General features: G+C 35.6%; 1 pseudogene; it reads left to right on the top strand.

The window, feature by feature from the left end:
• Positions 1-4,046: 4,046 nt before the first annotated feature.
• On the top strand, positions 4,047-10,946 carry LOC131282826 (uncharacterized; annotated as a pseudogene).
• The last annotated feature ends 13,192 nt before the right edge of the window (positions 10,947-24,138 follow it).

Raw genomic sequence — 24,138 nt, 5'->3', positions numbered from 1 at the left:
GAAAAAAGTTACAAGCTGTTTTAGTGGAAGGTTTTCGTTTATTGAATCACATGTGAATTGCTTTGTCTCTTTCGCTAAATGTCGTTGCGTGTCTATTGGGTGAACGAGACGGATGCAGTCACGCTGCTAATACGTAAGCCGTGTATTGGAGAAATCTTGAGGCGCTATATATTTAATAATAACGCCAATAGAAATAAACAATAAGGTGTTAAAGGCAAAAAACCAGAAAAATATCAATTGCCGAGCTGTGTGTGTGCGCTTCGAGCACCTGTGCACTTCCCAGCAGGCCATGGCTATCAAAAATGATAGCCAGCGATATTGTATGAAGAAAAAGTTTGGCCTGCAGGGAAACATGACCAAAATCAGCGTGGCAGTCAACGTGTTAACTTTATCTCGTTATAGGTTTTATCCATACATTGTCCATCGGGTGATGGTAATAAACAGGATTCGAGTTGGACTATCTGTTGACGTGCTGGTAGGTTTTTGTTTGATATTGTTAAATAAGCATTATTTTAATCATTAGCACTTCTAATCAAGTAGGTCCCGCGAAGGAAGACCTCCTAGCTTGGTTATCGGTGTGTAACGGGAAGTTATATTTCTGCCGGCTAATTGTCAAAGTCCCTGGACTCTATTACTTTCCAGCTAGTTGCCTCTGCGTGTGGTGGAGGCCTATGCTTTGGAAAGGGAGACTGGGTGCTTCAAACTTTCGGATATGGCAGTGAGTGAGATAAAAACCAACGAGGTTACTCTAGTCGGAGTTTGATTTATCACTAAATTTATTTCAACATTGATTCCGTTTATATACCAGAATTTCTTAATGGTATTTGTGCTTATACAATACAATGTTTTAAATGTATGTGTGTGGCAGGTGGCGAGAAGAACTCGTGATCCTTATTTTGGGTTTTTCTTCCTATCCACTTTATGATGCGACGCATTGCCTAAACATCCCGTTATCGTTGCGTCGTGGCCCTAGTCCGTTTTCTATGTTTATTTGGGATCAGGATCGCGATCGGTAACGGGAGTTTACATGTTGGATTTGTTTACGGCACCGATCTACATATTCGTTCCGTTGGTACATTGCGTAATCGCTGTTCCCTATGCCACGTGTTCGGTTCGTCCTAAACAAATGCGCGATCGACCCATGCGGTCGATGTATGTTGATTTGGGCATCTCGATTCCGGTACGTCGTGTCCTTCTCGGAAAGTTCTTTATTTGGACAAACGATCGTACTGGATACTGAAATGTTACAATTTAAGGTGGGGTTTTGCCTATCAACCCTTTCGTCTTCCTTTTGGTGCATCGTTTCTTAAGTTTTATGGTTCTGAGCCGTTTGAGTTCAAATTGGCCGTTTTATTGTGTTTTGTCCTCGAACTCATCGTTGGTGCAGCAACATTAACTTAACCTATAACGAGTCCATCGAGTGATGGTAATAAAACTGGATTCGAGTTGGACTATCTGTTGACGTGCTGGTAGGTTTTTGTTTGATATTGTTAAATAAGCATTATTTTAATCATTAACTTAACCTATAACGAGTCCATCGAGTGATGGTAATAAAACAGGATTCGAGTTGGACTATCTGTTGACGTGCTGGTAGGTTTTTGTATGATATTGTTAAATAAGCATTATTTTAATCATTAACTTTATCTCGTTATAGGTTTTATCCATACATTGTCCATCGGGTGATGGTAATAAACAGGATTCGAGTTGGACTATCTGTTGACGTGCTGGTAGGTTTTTGTTTGATATTGTTAAATAAGCATTATTTTAATTATTAGCACTTCTAACCAAATAGGTCCCGCGAAGGAAGACCTCCTAGCTTGGTTATCGGTGTGTAACGGGAAGTTATATTTCTGCCGGCTAATTGTCAAAGTCCCTGGACTCTATTACTTTCCAGCTAGTTGCCTCTGCGTGTGGTGGAGGCCTATGCTTTGGAGACTGGGTGCTTCAAGCTTTCGGATATGGCAGTGAGTGAGATAAAAACCAACGAGGTTACTCTAGTCGGAGTTTGATTTATCACTAAATTTATTTCAACATTGATTCCGTTTATATACCAGAATTTCTTAATGGTATTTGTGCTTATACAATACAATGTTTTAAATGTATGTGTGTGGCAGGTGGCGAGAAGAACTCGTGATCCTTATTTTGGGTTTTTCTTCCTATCCACTTTATGATGCGACGCATTGCCTAAACATCCCGTTATCGTTGCGTCGTGGCCCTAGTCCGTTTTCTATGTTTATTTGGGATCAGGATCGCGATCGGTAACGGGAGTTTACATGTTGGATTTGTTTACGGCACCGATCTACATATTCGTTCCGTTGGTACATTGCGTAATCGCTGTTCCCTATGCCACGTGTTCGGTTCGTCCTAAACAAATGCGCGATCGACCCATGCGGTCGATGTATGTTGATTTGGGCATCTCGATTCCGGTACGTCGTGTCCTTCTCGGAAAGTTCTTTATTTGGACAAACGATCGTACTGGATACTGAAATGTTACAATTTAAGGTGGGGTATTGCCTATCAACCCTTTCGTCTTCCTTTTGGTGCATCGTTTCTTAAGTTTTATGGTTCTGAGCCGTTTGAGTTCAAATTAGCCGTTTTATTGTGTTTTGTCCTCGAACTCATCGTTGGTGCAGCAACATTAACTTAACCTATAACGAGTCCATCGAGTGATGGTAATAAAACAGGATTCGAGTTGGACTATCTGTTGACGTGCTGGTAGGTTTTTGTTTGATATTGTTAAATAAGCATTATTTTAATCATTAACTTAACCTATAACGAGTCCATCGAGTGATGGTAATAAAACAGGATTCGAGTTGGACTATCTGTTGACGTGCTGGTAGGTTTTTGTATGATATTGTTAAATAAGCATTATTTTAATCATTAACTTTATCTCGTTATAGGTTTTATCCATACATTGTCCATCGGGTGATGGTAATAAACAGGATTCGAGTTGGACTATCTGTTGACGTGCTGGTAGGTTTTTGTTTGATATTGTTAAATAAGCATTATTTTAATTATTAGCACTTCTAACCAAATAGGTCCCGCGAAGGAAGACCTCCTAGCTTGGTTATCGGTGTGTAACGGGAAGTTATATTTCTGCCGGCTAATTGTCAAAGTCCCTGGACTCTATTACTTTCCAGCTAGTTGCCTCTGCGTGTGGTGGAGGCCTATGCTTTGGAAAGGGAGACTGGGTGCTTCAAGCTTTCGGATATGGCAGTGAGTGAGATAAAAACCAACGAGGTTACTCTAGTCGGAGTTTGATTTAACACTAAATTTATTTCAACATTGATTCCGTTTATATACCAGAATTTCTTAATGGTATTTGTGCTTATACAATACAATGTTTTAAATGTATGTGTGTGGCAGGTGGCGAGAAGAACTCGTGATCCTTATTTCGGGTTTTTCTTCCTATCCACTTTATGATGCGACGCATTGCCTAAACATCCCGTTATCGTTGCGTCGTGGCCCTAGTCCGTTTTCTATGTTTATTTGGGATCAGGATCGCGATCGGTAACGGGAGTTTACATGTTGGATTTGTTTACGGCACCGATCTACATATTCGTTCCGTTGGTACATTGCGTAATCGCTGTTCCCTATGCCACGTGTTCGGTTCGTCCTAAACAAATGCGCGATCGACCCATGCGGTCGATGTATGTTGATTTGGGCATCTCGATTCCGGTACGTCGTGTCCTTCTCGGAAAGTTCTTTATTTGGACAAACGATCGTACTGGATACTGACATGTTACAATTTAAGGTGGGGTTTTGCCTATCAACCCTTTCGTCTTCCTTTTGGTGCATCGTTTCTTAAGTTTTATGGTTCTGAGCCGTTTAAGTTCAAATTGGCCGTTTTATTGTGTTTTGTCCTCGAACTCATCGTTGGTGCAGCAACATTAACTTAACCTATAACGAGTCCATCGAGTGATGGTAATAAAACAGGATTCGAGTTGGACTATCTGTTGACGTGCTGGTAGGTTTTTGTTTGATATTGTTAAATAAGCATTATTTTAATCATTAACTTTATCTCGTTATAGGTTTTATCCATACATTGTCCATCGCTGTCCATTGACACGTTGCTGTATCAAGCTTTCGTTAAAGATTATCTCATTACGTTTGTTCGTCTACTACTTGGGATCGATCAGGCCCCGAGAAGCGGCTTTCTTACCTCGGTAAGGTCAGAAAAATCCTGTCAAAAGCTCATACCAAACATGATAAAAGCTCCTGTTATAAATTATAACATTAACATCGTTCCATGTATAGTAAAATAATCAAAGTTTAATAATTTTTCATCAACCTATAGGTTTGATGTGTACTATCAAACCCATAAAATTACAAACCAGTTGATTAGTTTCAATAATATAGTTTTATGGATTCAACAAAAAAATCATCAACTGTTATTTCACAACTTGTACTATAATTCAACGTTTATTTATTCTATCTTGCACTACGCTACATTTACTTCTTGTTTAATATTGCAGATGAAGATTACAAAAGACAATATGTGGATTCGAACATACGGTCGGCTGTACCAAAAACTCTGTTCCACGCCATGTGAAATTCCTATTGGTATCTACCGAACGCAGGATACGTCAAGCGCTGATGCATCACATGTGAGTAATTCACCTATCGCCGAAAAGTGGCGTCCGTTTGGATCATTTGGGACCTTTAAATATTGTGTGCGGTTGCGACCATCGGTGAGGCCAATTCATTGAAGGCCAGCAAAATAAACGAACTAGACAAAAAATCCAAAATAAACTACATACAAAAGATGTCTTAGAATCTCTTTTGCTCATCTCATTTTTTTATTATGTAAATCGTTGCTGTCACTCATTTGCAATTTATCAATAATTCATCTCACTTTTAGTTATGTTTTATGTTTATCATCTTGGCTTACATTAACAAATAGTTGACCATGTCGAAAAAGTTTCTTACTTCCAAAACGATTTTTTGTTAAAATTAAATTGTTGATTTCGACTTTTTTCTATTTATATCTCCCGTTCTGTTTTTTTGTACTGTTTTTGTTACCTCTCTCAATCTCTTAATAATACCCCGTTTTCCCTGTCAAGTTTATTTAAATTATAACAGCCAAACGAGAAAATTTACTTACTCACATTCAAACTTGACCAACGTATGTTATAGCCTAAACACACTGGTCATCAATGGTGGCATTGCTAAAGCCACTGTACTGTCAAACGAGTTGGTGAAATGAGCTTGCTCAATACACTAGATTGACAGTCTAGTGACTTTGCCAAGCCACCATTGGTGACCAGTGTGATAAATCAATTACAAAACATATAGAACTTCAGCCGCTTTTTTGCATAACGGTATGAGATTTTTACGAAGATTTCCCGCATACCTCAAGTATGTTTGTCAATACTTTTTAAACCAACTGTCACAACAATGTCGGAGGAAAAAATGGCTTTGACCAGTCCTCTCTTTTAACTGATTTTGATAATACACATCGTGTTGGGAAATATGATGTACCCAAAGAGGTATAAGTCTTCGATATTAAAATTCTATCAATATAATCTTCTTCGTATCTATTACAGTTTGACTTTTCATTTTGTTTGTTGAAATTTTATTCTTTTCGAATCATTACATCATTATAATCTTTCAACTTGCTTTACTTAACTTTCTAGACAAGGTTTGCTCTATTATGGCCCTTTTTTTCTTCAACTTTATTCAATTCTAGTGTAATTACTATACATCTTCGTCTTACAAGCCTACCTGAATTTAAAGTTATTTTTATAATTCATCAAACAACACTAAGTAAAAAGAGTAAAATATGTCTTAAACCAATGTTGGACGAGTTATTTGATCGCACACGCACACAGTGAGTTTTTATACTAATATTGTTCATTTTATGCATTACTAAACATTTTCCAATTTAATATAATTACAAAATATAAATAACTTATTAGTTAGATTTCACTAGTTTTGAACGATGTTTAAAAAGTTTTTTACTAACAAATTATCTATCTTTTTGTTATAACAATCAGCAACTGTTTGAGAGTATTGATCTAACTGAAGCAAATGAAATGATATAAATAAACTTTTAGGCGTATTCAATTTATCATGTAATTATAGGATTTCATACAGAGAGATTAGTAAACTAAGCGTGATGAAACCACGGTTTATCGTATTGGCCTCCATTACAATGCAGATGCTAGTTATATTTATCCTGCAACGTCATACTGAAATCATACTAAAAAGTATTTTCTTAGAATTCATTCGCACTGTCACATGGAACCTTCCATGACATTTGTAATATTTTTAGATGCTTTAGTAATTTTGACGCTTCTGGTAGAATGTATTATATTAGCTGAGTTCATGTTAACCACATGGAATGCGCATTACGTGAAAAGATGTAATATCATTCTTTTTGACTGTATTGTAATCATTGGGGTAATTGCTTCTTAGTAAATTATGTAAATTACCATTTCAGTCAATTACATTTCAATAAACATTTACTATATGATATGGAAAAGACCATTTTAAAAGAACTACTTTAATAGATTTAGAGTTGTTGGTATCATGACTCAGTTATCGGCAATTTTTGTCTCTCAACATTGTTGACCATGAAAAATGTTAATGTGCGCATTACATGTTGTCAAAAAAGTCCGCTTTTATACTACCTACACTTTCTGCCTTCAAGTAGTGTGCATTTATGTTTATACTATAAATCATGGTTCATTTTACGTTTTTATATCACTCCCAATTAGTATTGATGAGCTTGTCGAGTTAAACTAATTTTCCATCTGATTTGAAATCTGTTCATATTCTATTTATTGCTCGCTTTTGAAAATCGCGCATGTTTTAATGATTGAAAAATCAATACAAATCACCTAAACATGTAGTATGAGGAAGAAGTGGTTACAACCACCGCCACCGCTAGCAGCACCTCAGCCAGCGGTGTACCGATCAAGGGCATTGCAGAAGCGAACCTTCGAGGTGTAACCTATCGTCCACCACCAGCGCCGATTCGCAAATCATCGTCTTGCCTGGCTGGATGCACCGCGCGTAAAGGATCCAGTGTAAGTTCTTTACTTTATCACTGTCTCTCATTTATGTATGCTCTTTCTGGACACCACCTACGTTTTCCACACTACCTCAGTCTCTTAGCTCTCTGTTCCCCGTTTAAAAAAAAACTCTTTTTGTTAGAACTAAATTCACTACGCTAAAGCACGTTTTCAATTGTTGTGTGCAAGTTTTGCAACAATTTTCCAAAATAAAACACTTCAAAGGCAAACTAAAAAAAATGGTTAACTTACACAATGCTTTAAAACAACAAGATACCCTATTAAATATAGGGCGTTTTAATAGTAATTATGTGGCCTTGACGGTTTATTTTTGAGCAGATCTTATAAGCAGTGTTTTACTCTGTTTGTATAAACACACTGTTATGTTGTTATGACGCAGGTCACTAAGGCAAGGCAAATTGATTGAATTGCAAAAAAGAATGACGCCTGAGATGGTGAAATGAGCCTGTTCATACCCCAAGCTATCATTGTGTGGGATTTCCTGTATTTGACGTGTTTATCTTGATTTGAAAATGATAATTGTTTCTTGATTTTCTATCAATAAATTAGATCGATAGTTAATTAATAATCTTGCAGTTTTTAAGGTCTCGCAGGTTTACAAACGATTGAATTGTTATGTGAATATAATTTTTGTTTGCGAGAATTCAGACAAGTCCAGGTAGTAGTTCTAAATTGTCAAGGTTTGATGTAGATTTGGACGGAGGCGTGTACGTTCCGTGCTTCTTCTCACAACGCAGCATTGATTGAAATTCATCTGAACAACACTTGGTTACAACGAAATGGGACAACGTGCAACACAGCGCGTGAAACAATCGATGTTTTGCGTAAGCTATTATCAGGGATGGTTCGTTTACGCATCGATACGTCAATTGCCACCAATATCATGTGATATCGATACACTTTTTCTTGTAGGGTTGTTACAATGATGCCATATTATACATATACTGGCATTGGTAGCAAAAAAAATCGCGTCGATATCTCACAATTTTTTTTTATTTAACTCTAATGATAGATAATACCTAATGAAAGAGCCTTTAGCTGCGTAAATTGGAGTGTTAATCAGTTGTTAATGTTAAATTTTGTATCCTTCGTCATTGAATTTTATTTACAACAATACTATCGTAAGGATATTTGTCTTAAAAATCATTTTATTTTCATATTTCTGTAACGCTTCCAACTTTTATGCTCTGGTTGCTTCGAAAGTGGTAGTTTAATTGATCGTACCGTTCACAAACTAATTTTTATTCATTTTTTATTTATTGTACATTTTTGGTTTATATTGTTCTACCGGTTCTATCGCTCTTTATTCTGTCGGTCTTCAAATATTGGTCAATATACATAGTCTTGCACTATAAGTAAGAACATGTAATAAGCGTTATTGTTATAAAATGTCTTCCAAATAACGAACGATTCTTCTTCTGCTATGGTGTAACGACTATCTTGTAAAGACTGTCAACTTTAGAGGGTCTTGCCTCTGCGCTCATGCACAGCGCATTCGCTCAAAAGTCTGAGATCCTCAAAAAGAACTTCGTTTGACAATAAAAGTTGAACCTTGATCGAATACTGTCTACTGTAGAGGGTCTGTGCCTCAGCGCTCATGCACTTTCTTTGACTAGCGTATCCGCTCAAAAGTTGAACCTTGATCGAAAGTATGAGAAGGAAGACATAAAGATCTTATGACATCGTAGTTTAGATATTGCATTTGCACATATTGGATTCATTGCAACAAACTCAATCATTTGGTTATTTTCATATACATTGTGAAAATTAATCAACCTACCGAAACGGTATGTACCTACGCGCTACAAGTCCGACTGTCGAGTTACAATCAACTTGAAAATCAATTAACAGTTGTTCTTCTTTAGGTGAGATTATAAAATAAGTTTAGAATATTATTCTTGTTGTTCCATTATGCACCCTTTTCAAACATGTGTATACTGGAAGTTCCAGTAACAGTTTAAATAAAAAAGCATGAGTAGTGTAAACTATTTGCTCATTGGTTAAATCACTTGGACTCAATGATCGAATTTAACAGCGATGGATAATACCAAGCAAATGTCGGATGGAATTCCGTAAGCAGAGATGACATTCTGCAAGCAAGGAATACCACATGTTTTACTTCAAGTGTCATATATGTTACAAGCTACGTTGCACCGTCATTATTTTATTATTCAGTATCTTTAGTATGCAACACAAACACTATTAGAGCATATATGTTTTTTTTGCTGTGTAAAAAATCACCTCACATCAATGAAATATATTCGATTCTATCAATTCGACGTGATTCAATTTAAAGATGACAATGAAGATATTATTTTCGTCACATATCCCATGTAAAAATCCATACGACATCACTGCATACATCACATGCATAACCACTGTAAAATGTAGCATATGTAGGTTAATGGTACAGCATTCCTATGTCATAACTACTTTCTAACGTTTACTAAATATTACTTCATATGTTAACCTAACAAACTATGCATTTTACGTTATCATTATTTGAGTTTACAAATTTTATCCCGAATTGTTGATGTATATTGGTGGAGGCTTTTGTTTCGTTCAATTTTATACTGTGTTTACATCATTCTATGAAGCACAACAACGCTTCTATTCGCACACTGTGGCGCACTGAAGAAAAACAACGCGACTTTATAGCAACAGTTTCATAACACCTTTTTAAGATGGGGTTTATTCTTTTTTCTTTTTTTTCTCAACCGCAACAAAATTTGAAATTATATGCGGAACGCCATCTACGTTCCTGGGGCTGTATCTGTTCCTGCTCGTGTTAATACTTTTTTGCAGTATTCGATTAACATAGCCGACGAAGCACGAGATAACCACGTACAGCAAATCGAACGTGCTGAGATCGCTAATCTGGTACGCAGTCAATGGAATCATTAAACTTACCGAGCATCGATTACGACGACGTGAGCGAAAAGCGAAATCATCTCTCGTATGTCATTATCAATCCGTCGTGTGATCTGAAGCTAGAAGAAGGGGATATCATGTAATAATTGTACAAACAGTAGTAATCAAGTTTTCACGTATTGCTTCTTTTTTCAGCTACCTTGTACGACCTTCTCCATTCTCTGCGCAAAAAACGTTCGAGCCCCACAACTCACGGCGCAAATCCAACATATCTTTCTGTTCCAACATCAATCTAGCGGCGGCGGCCGGCTCACGTCGCGGCTCTGGCATCGGTCTGAACACCATCGGAGGACCGCAGCCGATGTCAGGTTACGTAACGCCCCGGGCGCCTCCGCTGGTCACAACAAAATCGAATTCTCTATCTCTTCCAAATAGTCCTAATGCATTGGGACAGATGCGAGGAAGGAGTATTCCTTGAGGGTATGCACCTGAAAAGCCGAGGTCCCACTGTAAATGATGTGAGATGCTTCGTTTCGTTTTTTTCTCATAGATTGACAGTGACATTCTCCTACGACGCTCCAATTCACTGAGGCAAGGACTACCGAACATTGGAGCATCGGGACGACGAAAATCATCTTTGGAGGAAATTGGTATAAGTCACTTCGCTACACTCATGCAGGCAACAAACCATTCTAATCCGATAAAGATAGCTCTGAATGGCAGTATTGGCTTGGAGGTAAGGCGTCGTTAACGTATAGAATGTGTATCAAATTATATTTATTATTTATGCTTCAGGTAACTCCTCCGGAAGAACCTCTTCCTATCATTGGTGTTCCTTGCTTAAGCGGTGGAGTTAATCCTTCGACACTCGGCGGTTCGGGGCTAGCAGGATCGACGATTGGTGGGTCTACTCTTGATGGTTCGTCGCTCGGCCTAAGTACTGCCATCGAGTCAAATAATAGCGTGTCTACACCCAACATTCAGATGCAAAACGAATCTTCGTCACAACCACAGCATTTACATGGAACGATAGTATGATACAACCTAAAGTGGCTCCGCTCAGCGGTGCGCAGCAACAAGTGGATATAGAACAAGCCAACTATCCATCCTGTTAAGCAAAAGTATTAGCCTAAAAGACTCACACATTTCGAAACATTTCATTGCAACTATAAGTTAAAATCTTGTAGTTTGAGCGGTGAAATATGTCGTGGTACTCCCGCAAACTCCTCAAGATAGCTGATTACTAACCCAGTACCATAAAATCATATAAGATCGATGCAAACAGATGAAATTAAAGAGGTAGGAAAGGCAACTAGTAACGTACAGCAATCAAGGATAGAACTATATGGTAGTATGAAACATGACCAACGACAATGAATCGCGAGCGCAATAATATAGCGTGAGAGGATGGATCGAGTTGCTTCTAAGTTATAACGTAGATACAATTACTAGAACAGCTGGTATAAAAAGGAGGACCGAAGGATAAAATTAGGTAAATTTTGTACTAAAACAATAAAGAAGTAAACGATTACTTTAAGTAGATATGAGAAGATTACCAAAAAGAGATGTTCTAGATGTCAAAAACGTGGCTATGCTTAATAACAGCGACGGGAAGTGGGAGCAAGGTTGGAGAGGATGAAATTACTAATTGATGGAATCTTTACGTCTTCTTCTTTGGCAACCGCATCCGGTCATGCCTGCCCTTTAAGGGCTTACTGAACTTTTACCCTTTACGTACGTGAATAGCAAGTCCCGGTCTCAGTTGGGATTTAAAATGCGCTGACAGGGTAATCCAGCACTCGTGGTCCGGTTTTCTAACTGGCGTAGCCGCGTAACTATCCTTGCTCTTTTATACAAAATATATACAAAATTATCATTACCATTCACGGGAAGCTTTACCAGTCCAAATCGCATTTTTATTAAAACTAGAAGTTGCTATATTCAAGAATATGGAAGTTAATAGATTTTCAATAGAAAGGATGTCAATAAAATGGGCAACTAACGATCGAAAAGAGCAATCATATCGTATAAAAAGTTAAGACGGTCAAAATGTTGGGCGTGTGTCGAATTTCCGCCGTGTTTCCTTCATTAATATATATCAACATTATATATTCATGATTTAATTTCTTGCTTAATTACTTCATGAAGAGAATTGTACCATTGACTTCTGTCAACAACCAAGAGTTAATTTTAATAAAAATCGTCGTGCAATAATAGTACGGTGCGTAGGTTAGAGTTAAGCAAATATTTACAGAAGTCTAACGATCGTCCGAATTATGCGTCTAACCCTAAAAAACCGTTATTTTTTATGATAGCAAGCAAACACAGTTGACTTTGTAAATTACGTGTGTTCCATTTTTTTATCTTTTTCTTTTTCATATTTATTCAATATCCATAACCGTGACTTCTCTGACTTCCTATGAACCTGCAATATATGGTTGTCAAAACTACAACCTGCCCAACAAACCCACGCTTTAATCCGACACACGAACACAATGGATTGAAGTTGTTGACACCTTATTACCTTAGCTAGTAAGCTCACATACTCTTAAGGAGTGTGTACGGTACATTTTAGTTTATTAATTAGAAAATTGTCTCAAGCTGGCCCGGCATAATTTGAAAACCGGCATCTGGGCCAGAAATTCAAATAGGAGTCTAACTCAACTTCTTCTTTTATCTGCAAAAACTGTATTATAGAAATAAGATACCACTGAAATCATGAAGTCCCCACTTATTAATTGTGATAAATTCCCAACCTTAACCCACATTATCACCAAATATAAAAATTACAAAACGAGTACACCATCATTTGCATGCTATTTAATAGCCTTAACTACACTTTGCTGTAGATTGCAGCTGAAGGTCAAATTCGCAATAAGCGGTTTACATCAGGTATCTGGTTAAGTTTATTTTCCAAAAACGAAGTTAGCAATTGATTTAGAAAATGTTGTTCATAGTAGTGCATTTGGAAAACTTTTTGGCTCATAAGAAAAAGTAGAGATAGTATTAAAATAACTCGGGAATCAGAACCGTCGAAACTCCTATATTTTTGTACCCTTACCATTTACACTTTATACAATTTTGTTTTCCTATTTTGTATGATGAAAACCTTATGAAGTATACAAACATTAAAACTAAACGCAAACTCACATAATAAGATTTTAACCAACAACTGCGAGATTGGTGTAAATAAAATTGTACAGACAAACACGTAGAAATAAATTAAGCATAAAACATAATCTAATACAATCATCACAATGAAGGATACGTTGGCAGTGAGTGGTTCTTATTTTAGATTTGACGTTGTTCCTCTATCACTCTCATTAAAACTACACCAAACAGGGGGTAGACATTATAAATGCTATTTGATAAAAAGAAAAATAAAAACATCGCTTTGGTATACTGTAATCGCTTTACAATGCTAAAAAGGTATTTAACAAACTGGTAAATACAACGTTATAAGTCTGTTCTTTGAAAATCGCTGTCAATGTAAATTATTTGGCAAAAGTTTATTAACGATATATCTTGTACAAGTTTACGCAAATGAAATGCAATTGACCTGAATTATGAACTAGTTGACTTATTTTTTACATATGGCATAAGTTTAAACACCATCTCATTAACAAGCAACATGAGACCAATTAACAAAAACTTTTGATTAAACAAGTGAGTAAAAGGAATGAAAGTAAGCATAGTAAACAAATTTCATATTCATATAAGCTTGCCAATAGATATGCTCATAGAATGAGGATATCACAATCACCTTAAATCATTTAGAGGTCCAAACACAGAGCATTTAATATGAAAATATAAATAGTTGAGTAGGCCTTGAATCATTACGAACTTGAAATTACATTAAAATTACTAAGTCAAATGGAATTTTTATTGAGAGTGGCCAAGTTCATTTCAAATATGCTATAATCTCTCAAAAAATGCCTTAAATTGAGTTCTAGTGAAAAATAAGCATCACAACCGAATGGAGTAGTAACTCGTAGTAGGAGCCTTCATTGATTGGTCTTTTGTATCATACTTTTAAAGCTATAGTTCTACGTTTCCATTCGAAAAAGTAGGCACTTGTTTTAAGAACTGCGATTGTCTTCGTCGATGATAAAGATAAGTGAGAGGTCAGTCAAAGTAAATCATTTTGATATCTCTGGAAGCAGTCGTATTTTTCTAGACAAAAATTTCGGCACTATGTCACACAAATAGAATCGTAGTGGTCTTTAAAGTCTCAGACCTTATGCTCATGCAACTCATTCTAGAAGACAGCCTTTAGATCGAAAAAAAACCTTATAAATTTGAACTTCGTAAAACAAGACAGCTGTATTAATTGAAGAATATAAATAAACTTTTATTAAATCTTGATCAACTCGAGCGTAATTTTATTTCATTGTGGTGTTTGCACCAAAACTTTAGAAATATAATTTAAATAAGAAAATTGATGAAATCAATAAGCAAGAAGTGTCTCCCAAGCCTCCCATTTTCAGATGCTCAGTTAGAAACAATGTTAATGCAATACGACAGGTGAGTTCATCTTCAAGTCTTGTTTAGGTCCTCGGTAATGTTCTTGGTAATCAATCAAATCTCTCTAATGAGTAACACAAATCATCGTCGACATGGTTTTACCAAACATTAGTTTTAATTTTTTTTAGTAAGAAATCGAAAATTGGAACGAATATTAGAAAAATCCAACAAAAACTCAGGCAAATTTTGGTAACCCTACGATCGTGAGAAAGGGAGGCGGGATACAACGCATACAACGGTTTGGCTAATAATGGCCAAAATTCGATGTGGATATATTTATTTTGTTGCATTTTTTGTAGTATTCGTTCCAAGTTTGGTGACGATCGGCCGATCCATCCCGGAGCTACACTCACCCCGTTGCCAGCCCCCTTCCCGCCATCGGAGATACGAGTAATAGTGAGTTAAGAATGGGGTTAAATTAACTATAAAACTTATAAAGTACTATTCATCTTATTTTTTTTTTGTGATATTTGAAAGAACCTTTTAAGAGAAGTATTGACTAGAGTAAGAAATTTGCTACTTTCTATAAAACACAGCAATGATTTATGTGAGATCAAATGTACATAAATTAAAACGAATAGTTACCACTAATTTGTGTTTTGTTTTAGCCGGTCGTTTTGATCACTAGCTTTTTGCTCGGTTTCATGGATTTCACTATTTATTTTCTTAGGTGAAAACTATCTGGTAGAAAAATAATTAAATTGTTGTCTTATAGAAAACGCTTTTAACATTTTTTCCAAGTCCAGTTGGGCAGAAAATATAATATTTCGAAACATTCGGCTTTAACAAGTCAGCCCAATGAATTGTAAGTCATAGTATGCTTGTTACGGCGCGTTCTAGCAAACAGGCCCCGCGAAGGTAGACCTCCTAGCTTGCTATTCCGCGTGGTAACGGTTTTTTAAATGAAAGTAGGGGAAGGATTACTGATATCTGCCGGGGGACAAAATTGTCGAAGTCTCTGACTCTCTATTACCATCAAGCTAGTTGCCTCAAGCTTATGACGGAGGCCTATGCAACAGATGGGGAGAGTTGATCTTTTCGAACTTTCTTTCAGTGGCAGAATACCAGCGAGTGTAGCGGTCAAAATAACCTACGAAGTGAATCGTCTGAGTTTCAACTTAACACTGATTTATTCTATGATTTGTTTCTGTTTATATACCAGAATTTCTTCATGGTATTTGTGTACGTACAAAGTTCGGATTACTTAAATGTATGTGCGTGGTGAAAAGGATCGGTGATCCTTTTTTGGGTTTTTTTACCGATCGGTTTTTCCCTGAATATTCTACCCACTTTTTTATGCGTTGTATCGCCTAAAATATTCTGTTACCGGCGCGCCGTGCCCTTTGCCTGCTTTCTTGTTTATTTGGGTTCCGGATCGCGAGAAGTAACGAGAATTTACATGTCGGGTTCGTTTCGTGGCGCCGATCGATAATTATTGTTTCTGATCTACCCTAAACTGATGCGAAATTGTCCTATGCGTTTGTTATCTATTATTCTAGGCATCTCGTTTCCGGTACGTCGTGTCCTTTTCGAAAGGTTTTATTTGGACCAACGATCATACCGGGTACTGAGATGTTACAGTTTATGGTGGGTTTTTTCCTATGTTGTGGTTCGACTCAAGGGGGCAGCGTTATAAGGTTCTTGGGTTTTATGGTGCAGTTCCGTTCGGGTTCAAACTGGCCGTTTTTATTTTGTTTTTGAGTCTTTTCCGTTGAGCACCTCGTTGGTGCAGCAACAATGTTGATGCATTATTTCGGCCTGATTCGTAATGCACATGCTTGGGGCCATGATAAAATTTGAAATTGTTTTAGAAACCAATTTTTCCTCGTATTTTGATGATCCTCAAATTTTTCCCATGCTTTGCTACGTAATGCTGTTTGGTAATGTTTGCCATAAGTGTATGCTCTTAGTAATTTTGAGCGTGTTTCTAATGGTGGTCAAATTGAAAGTGTCAATCATGCTCGGTAAATTTGCGATTGTACACATACAATTAAAAAACCTTGAAGTGCAATTAGCTGTTTCAATTGAATCCGATTATTTATAAATAACATTATTATTGTAATGGATTGTGGAATAACACATATCAGTAGATTAGATAATGGTAAGTTATCGGATTTTTTAATAGGTTTATTGTCTACATATGTGGTCTGATTTATTCTTCTTCTTGGCGTAACGACCGTATTTGGTCATGCCTGTTCTTTTGAGGGCCTACTAGACTTTTTTCCTTTGTGTACGTGGATAGTTTTCTAACCAGCTTCACCGCTCGGCTGTCTCCCAACTGATTGATCTAATCTGATTGATCTAATATGTGCTACAATGGTACAACGATAACGGTGTGAAATTCATATCAAAAACTCTGAATCCACCGAATTGCCCCAGATCCACTCAATAGAACGATATTGGGCAATAATGAAACACAAATTAAAGAAGAAGGGAGCAGTAACTAAGGACATAATACAAATAAAGAATTGGTTTAATTTACTGGCCAGAACAGTGACTTAAGCTGCTGTGCCCCAGTTGATGGGCGGTATCAACAGAAAAGTGCGAGAATTTCTTGGTAAAACCGAAACATAATTTTTGTAATATTTCTTTTAAATATATTATATCAAAACCTATTATTCATTCGAACAAAGTTAATCAATTGGATTGCTGGTATAAAAAATACACGCAATACAAAGTGCCCCATTTCTAAATGAACCAAGCCTTAGAAGGCCTGCTGATTGGCTATATCAGCAATTGCTTGGTCAGGAAGTGGGAGGAGGCGTATACAGTGATGAGGCAATAGATTGGTAACAAGGTATGCATAGCTAGAGGTACATAAATTGTGAGAGAGAGAGGGAAGATCGACCGAGGTAGTTAAAGTGTTGAGGGTACCTCCTGGTGCGCCTGTGCTCCTGGTACAAGTCGGAGCGGTAGAAAAATGTACAAGTGTCGGGTACCAGTCTGGGTAAACTACCAGGCGGAGGTAAAATACCAAGGTGTATACAACAAATACCAAGGTGTATATACCTCAAATACCAAGGTGTGTATGATCATGTTTTTAACTACTAATTAGTAGGCGTGACGAAAACAGTGTCATGGCGTAAAGATGGCGTAAAGATGGCGGTAGCTTTTGCCTAAATCTGCTGCCGCGATGGTGGCTTCTTTTTGATATTCGGCTCGTATTAGCTCGCCAATTATTGTGCATTGCGCATCAAAACATGAAAGAAAATAAGCCAAGTGTGAAAAACGAAGAGAATGTTTGTTTCATCTTGTAAATAAAAATAAATTAGAGAATTAAATAATAAGAATTATTTTAATCATTAACTTTATCTCGTTATAGGTTTTATCCATACATTGTCCATCGAGTGATGGTAATAAAACAGGATTCGAGATGGACTATCTGTTGACGTGCTGGTAGGTTTTTATTTAATAGTTTTAAGTTAGCATTATTTTAATCATTGACTTTATTAAATACACTACAACTTTATCTCGTTATAGGTTTTATCCATAGATTGTCCATCGGGTGATGGTAATAAAACAGGATTCGAGTTGGACTATCTGTTGACGTGCTGGTAGGTTTTTATTTAATATTTTTAAGTAAGCAATATTTTAATGATTAACTTTATCTTGTTACAGGTTTTATCCATACATTGTCCATCGGGTTATGGTGATAAAACAGGATTCGAGTTGGACTATCTGTTGTCGTGCTGGTAGGTTTTTTTATTTAATAGTTTTATTTAGTATCTCGTTTTAGGTTTTATCCATAGATTATCCATCGGGTGATGGTAATAAAACAGGATTCGAGTTGGACTATCTGTTGACGTGCTGGTAGGTTTTTATTTAATAGTTTTAAGTTAGCATTATTTTAATCATTGACTTTATTAAATACTACTACAACTTTATCTCGTTATAGGTTTTATCCATACATTGTCCATCGAGTGATGGTAATAAAACAGGATTCGAGATGGACTATCTGTTGACGTGCTGGTAGGTTTTTATTTAATAGTTTTAAGTTAGCATTATTTTAATCATTGACTTTATTAAATACTACTACAACTTTATCTCGTTATAGGTTTTATCCATAGATTGTCCATCGGGTGATGGTAATAAAACAGGATTCGAGTTGGACTATCTGTTGACGTGCTGGTAGGTTTTTATTTAATAGTTTTAAGTTAGCATTATTTTAATCATTGACTTTATTAAATACACTACAACTTTATCTCGTTATAGGTTTTATCCATAGATTATCCATCGGGTGATGGTAATAAAACAGGATTCGAGTTGGACTATCTGTTGACGTGCTGGTAGGTTTTTATTTAATAGTTTTAAGTTAGCATTATTTTAATCATTGACTTTATTAAATACTACTACAACTTTATCTCGTTATAGGTTTTATCCATAGATTGTCCATCGGGTGATGGTAATAAAACAGGATTCGAGTTGGACTATCTGTTGACGTGCTGGTAGGTTTTTATTTAATAGTTTTAAGTTAGCATTATTTTAATCATTTACTTTATTAAATACACTACAACTTTATCTCGTTATAGGTTTTATCCATAGATTGTCCATCGGGTGATGGTAATAAAACAGGATTCGAGTTGGACTATCTGTTGACGTACTGGTAGGTTTTTATTTAATAGTTTTAAGTTAGCATTATTTTAATCATTGACTTTATTAAATACTACTACAACTTTATCTCGTTATAGGTTTTATCCATAGATTGTCCATCGGGTGATGGTGATAAAACAGGATTCGAGTTGGACTATCTGTTGTCGTGCTGGTAGGTTTTTATTTAATAGTTTTATTTAGTATCTCGGTATAGGTTTTATCGAGTGATGGTAATAAAACAGTGGTAATAAACAGTGATGTGATGTAGTGTGATTTGAGAAATAAAATAAATGAATATAAGGTATAATAAATATAGGGGTAATATATTGTAAAATCTGACGAAAGAAAAGAAAGAGAATATAAGGTATAATAAATATAGGGGTAATATAAGGTACAATGTGACGAAAGAAAAGAAAGAGAATACAAATTAAGTAGCTTCTATATATTTTAATTTGAATAAATCTGCCTTCCATCCATTCCATCCAATTAATAGTTCGTTTTGGCAGTGGTGTACGCAGCCACCTTTATGATAGTTGGTGCTGCCTTCGGTGCAGTTGGTGCTTGCCGGTGCAGTTGGTGCTTGCTGCCACCGTCATGATACATGTCAGACAACCTACAACATATTGAGCTGGCAATTTATATTTTTCCTCTCTCATTAATAAGGATTTATTTATAACGTTAGTGTAGTTCTTTTTTCTATCAGTATTTATTGTATTGTTACTATTTTATATTGACCGGATGTCGATCCGAACCGGTTATCATACGTTATACAAACCTTGTTAATAACCGCATGGCTGACAGATTGTCATCTGTCATCTGTCATCTGTGATGTGTGTCAAGTGAAAACATGTGCATACGCATAGTGAAGCGCTCGCATAGTGAAGTGGTTCAAAAGTGGAACGCAGTGGCAAAAAGTGGAGCACAAAAGTGCATAATGCGTGTGCGTGAGTGAATGCAGTATGCATCGGGTGCAGTGCGTAGTGCGTAGTGCGTAGTGCGTAGTGCGTAGGCTGTGTGTTGCTGTGGCTAGCTTAAGAGGTTAAGAAGTGGAACGCCGTGGCGTTGTTGACGTGCTGGTAGGTTTTTATTTAATATTTTTAAGTAAGCAATATTTTAATGATTAACTTTATCTTGTTACAGGTTTTATCCATACATTGTCCATCGGGTTATGGTGATAAAACAGGATTCGAGTTGGACTATCTGTTGTCGTGCTGGTAGGTTTTTTTATTTAATAGTTTTATTTAGTATCTCGTTTTAGGTTTTATCCATAGATTATCCATCGGGTGATGGTAATAAAACAGGATTCGAGTTGGACTATCTGTTGACGTGCTGGTAGGTTTTTATTTAATAGTTTTAAGTTAGCATTATTTTAATCATTGACTTTATTAAATACACTACAACTTTATCTCGTTATAGGTTTTATCCATAGATTATCCATCGGGTGATGGTAATAAAACAGGATTCGAGTTGGACTATCTGTTGACGTGCTGGTAGGTTTTTATTTAATAGTTTTAAGTTAGCATTATTTTAATCATTGACTTTATTAAATACACTACAACTTTATCTCGTTATAGGTTTTATCCATAGATTATCCATCGGGTGATGGTAATAAAACAGGATTCGAGTTGGACTATCTGTTGACGTGCTGGTAGGTTTTTATTTAATAGTTTTAAGTTAGCATTATTTTAATCATTGACTTTATTAAATACTACTACAACTTTATCTCGTTATAGGTTTTATCCATAGATTGTCCATCGGGTGATGGTAATAAAACAGGATTCGAGTTGGACTATCTGTTGACGTGCTGGTAGGTTTTTATTTAATAGTTTTAAGTTAGCATTATTTTAATCATTGACTTTATTAAATACTACTACAACTTTATCTCGTTATAGGTTTTATCCATACATTGTCCATCGAGTGATGGTAATAAAACAGGATTCGAGATGGACTATCTGTTGACGTGCTGGTAGGTTTTTATTTAATAGTTTTAAGTTAGCATTATTTTAATCATTGACTTTATTAAATACACTACAACTTTATCTCGTTATAGGTTTTATCCATAGATTGTCCATCGGGTGATGGTAATAAAACAGGATTCGAGTTGGACTATCTGTTGACGTGCTGGTAGGTTTTTATTTAATATTTTTAAGTAAGCAATATTTTAATGATTAACTTTATCTTGTTACAGGTTTTATCCATACATTGTCCATCGGGTTATGGTGATAAAACAGGATTCGAGTTGGACTATCTGTTGTCGTGCTGGTAGGTTTTTTTATTTAATAGTTTTATTTAGTATCTCGTTTTAGGTTTTATCCATAGATTATCCATCGGGTGATGGTAATAAAACAGGATTCGAGTTGGACTATCTGTTGACGTGCTGGTAGGTTTTTATTTAATAGTTTTAAGTTAGCATTATTTTAATCATTGACTTTATTAAATACTACTACAACTTTATCTCGTTATAGGTTTTATCCATACATTGTCCATCGAGTGATGGTAATAAAACAGGATTCGAGATGGACTATCTGTTGACGTGCTGGTAGGTTTTTATTTAATAGTTTTAAGTTAGCATTATTTTAATCATTGACTTTATTAAATACTACTACAACTTTATCTCGTTATAGGTTTTATCCATAGATTGTCCATCGGGTGATGGTAATAAAACAGGATTCGAGTTGGACTATCTGTTGACGTGCTGGTAGGTTTTTATTTAATAGTTTTAAGTTAGCATTATTTTAATCATTGACTTTATTAAATACACTACAACTTTATCTCGTTATAGGTTTTATCCATAGATTATCCATCGGGTGATGGTAATAAAACAGGATTCGAGTTGGACTATCTGTTGACGTGCTGGTAGGTTTTTATTTAATAGTTTTAAGTTAGCATTATTTTAATCATTGACTTTATTAAATACTACTACAACTTTATCTCGTTATAGGTTTTATCCATAGATTGTCCATCGGGTGATGGTAATAAAACAGGATTCGAGTTGGACTATCTGTTGACGTGCTGGTAGGTTTTTATTTAATAGTTTTAAGTTAGCATTATTTTAATCATTGACTTTATTAAATACTACTACAACTTTATCTCGTTATAGGTTTTATCCATACATTGTCCATCGAGTGATGGTAATAAAACAGGATTCGAGATGGACTATCTGTTGACGTGCTGGTAGGTTTTTATTTAATAGTTTTAAGTTAGCATTATTTTAATCATTGACTTTATTAAATACACTACAACTTTATCTCGTTATAGGTTTTATCCATAGATTGTCCATCGGGTGATGGTAATAAAACAGGATTCGAGTTGGACTATCTGTTGACGTGCTGGTAGGTTTTTATTTAATATTTTTAAGTAAGCAATATTTTAATGATTAACTTTATCTTGTTACAGGTTTTATCCATACATTGTCCATCGGGTTATGGTGATAAAACAGGATTCGAGTTGGACTATCTGTTGTCGTGCTGGTAGGTTTTTTTATTTAATAGTTTTATTTAGTATCTCGTTTTAGGTTTTATCCATAGATTATCCATCGGGTGATGGTAATAAAACAGGATTCGAGTTGGACTATCTGTTGACGTGCTGGTAGGTTTTTATTTAATAGTTTTAAGTTAGCATTATTTTAATCATTGACTTTATTAAATACTACTACAACTTTATCTCGTTATAGGTTTTATCCATACATTGTCCATCGAGTGATGGTAATAAAACAGGATTCGAGATGGACTATCTGTTGACGTGCTGGTAGGTTTTTATTTAATAGTTTTAAGTTAGCATTATTTTAATCATTGACTTTATTAAATACTACTACAACTTTATCTCGTTATAGGTTTTATCCATAGATTGTCCATCGGGTGATGGTAATAAAACAGGATTCGAGTTGGACTATCTGTTGACGTGCTGGTAGGTTTTTATTTAATAGTTTTAAGTTAGCATTATTTTAATCATTGACTTTATTAAATACACTACAACTTTATCTCGTTATAGGTTTTATCCATAGATTATCCATCGGGTGATGGTAATAAAACAGGATTCGAGTTGGACTATCTGTTGACGTGCTGGTAGGTTTTTATTTAATAGTTTTAAGTTAGCATTATTTTAATCATTGACTTTATTAAATACTACTACAACTTTATCTCGTTATAGGTTTTATCCATAGATTGTCCATCGGGTGATGGTAATAAAACAGGATTCGAGTTGGACTATCTGTTGACGTGCTGGTAGGTTTTTATTTAATAGTTTTAAGTTAGCATTATTTTAATCATTTACTTTATTAAATACACTACAACTTTATCTCGTTATAGGTTTTATCCATAGATTGTCCATCGGGTGATGGTAATAAAACAGGATTCGAGTTGGACTATCTGTTGACGTACTGGTAGGTTTTTATTTAATAGTTTTAAGTTAGCATTATTTTAATCATTGACTTTATTAAATACTACTACAACTTTATCTCGTTATAGGTTTTATCCATAGATTGTCCATCGGGTGATGGTGATAAAACAGGATTCGAGTTGGACTATCTGTTGTCGTGCTGGTAGGTTTTTATTTAATAGTTTTATTTAGTATCTCGGTATAGGTTTTATCGAGTGATGGTAATAAAACAGTGGTAATAAACAGTGATGTGATGTAGTGTGATTTGAGAAATAAAATAAATGAATATAAGGTATAATAAATATAGGGGTAATATATTGTAAAATCTGACGAAAGAAAAGAAAGAGAATATAAGGTATAATAAATATAGGGGTAATATAAGGTACAATGTGACGAAAGAAAAGAAAGAGAATACAAATTAAGTAGCTTCTATATATTTTAATTTGAATAAATCTGCCTTCCATCCATTCCATCCAATTAATAGTTCGTTTTGGCAGTGGTGTACGCAGCCACCTTTATGATAGTTGGTGCTGCCTTCGGTGCAGTTGGTGCTTGCTCGGTGCAGTTGGTGCTTGCCGGTGCAGTTGGTGCTTGCTGCCACCGTCATGATACATGTCAGACAACCTACAACATATTGAGCTGGCAATTTATATTTTTCCTCTCTCATTAATAAGGATTTATTTATAACGTTAGTGTAGTTCTTTTTTCTATCAGTATTTATTGTATTGTTACTATTTTA

This window comes from Anopheles ziemanni, chromosome 2 (genome assembly GCF_943734765.1).
Source record: "Anopheles ziemanni chromosome 2, idAnoZiCoDA_A2_x.2, whole genome shotgun sequence".
Lineage (NCBI taxonomy): Eukaryota > Metazoa > Arthropoda > Insecta > Diptera > Culicidae > Anopheles > Anopheles ziemanni.
The sequence above is the reverse complement of the archived record's forward strand: the minus strand, read 5'-3'. Positions and strand labels throughout refer to the sequence as shown.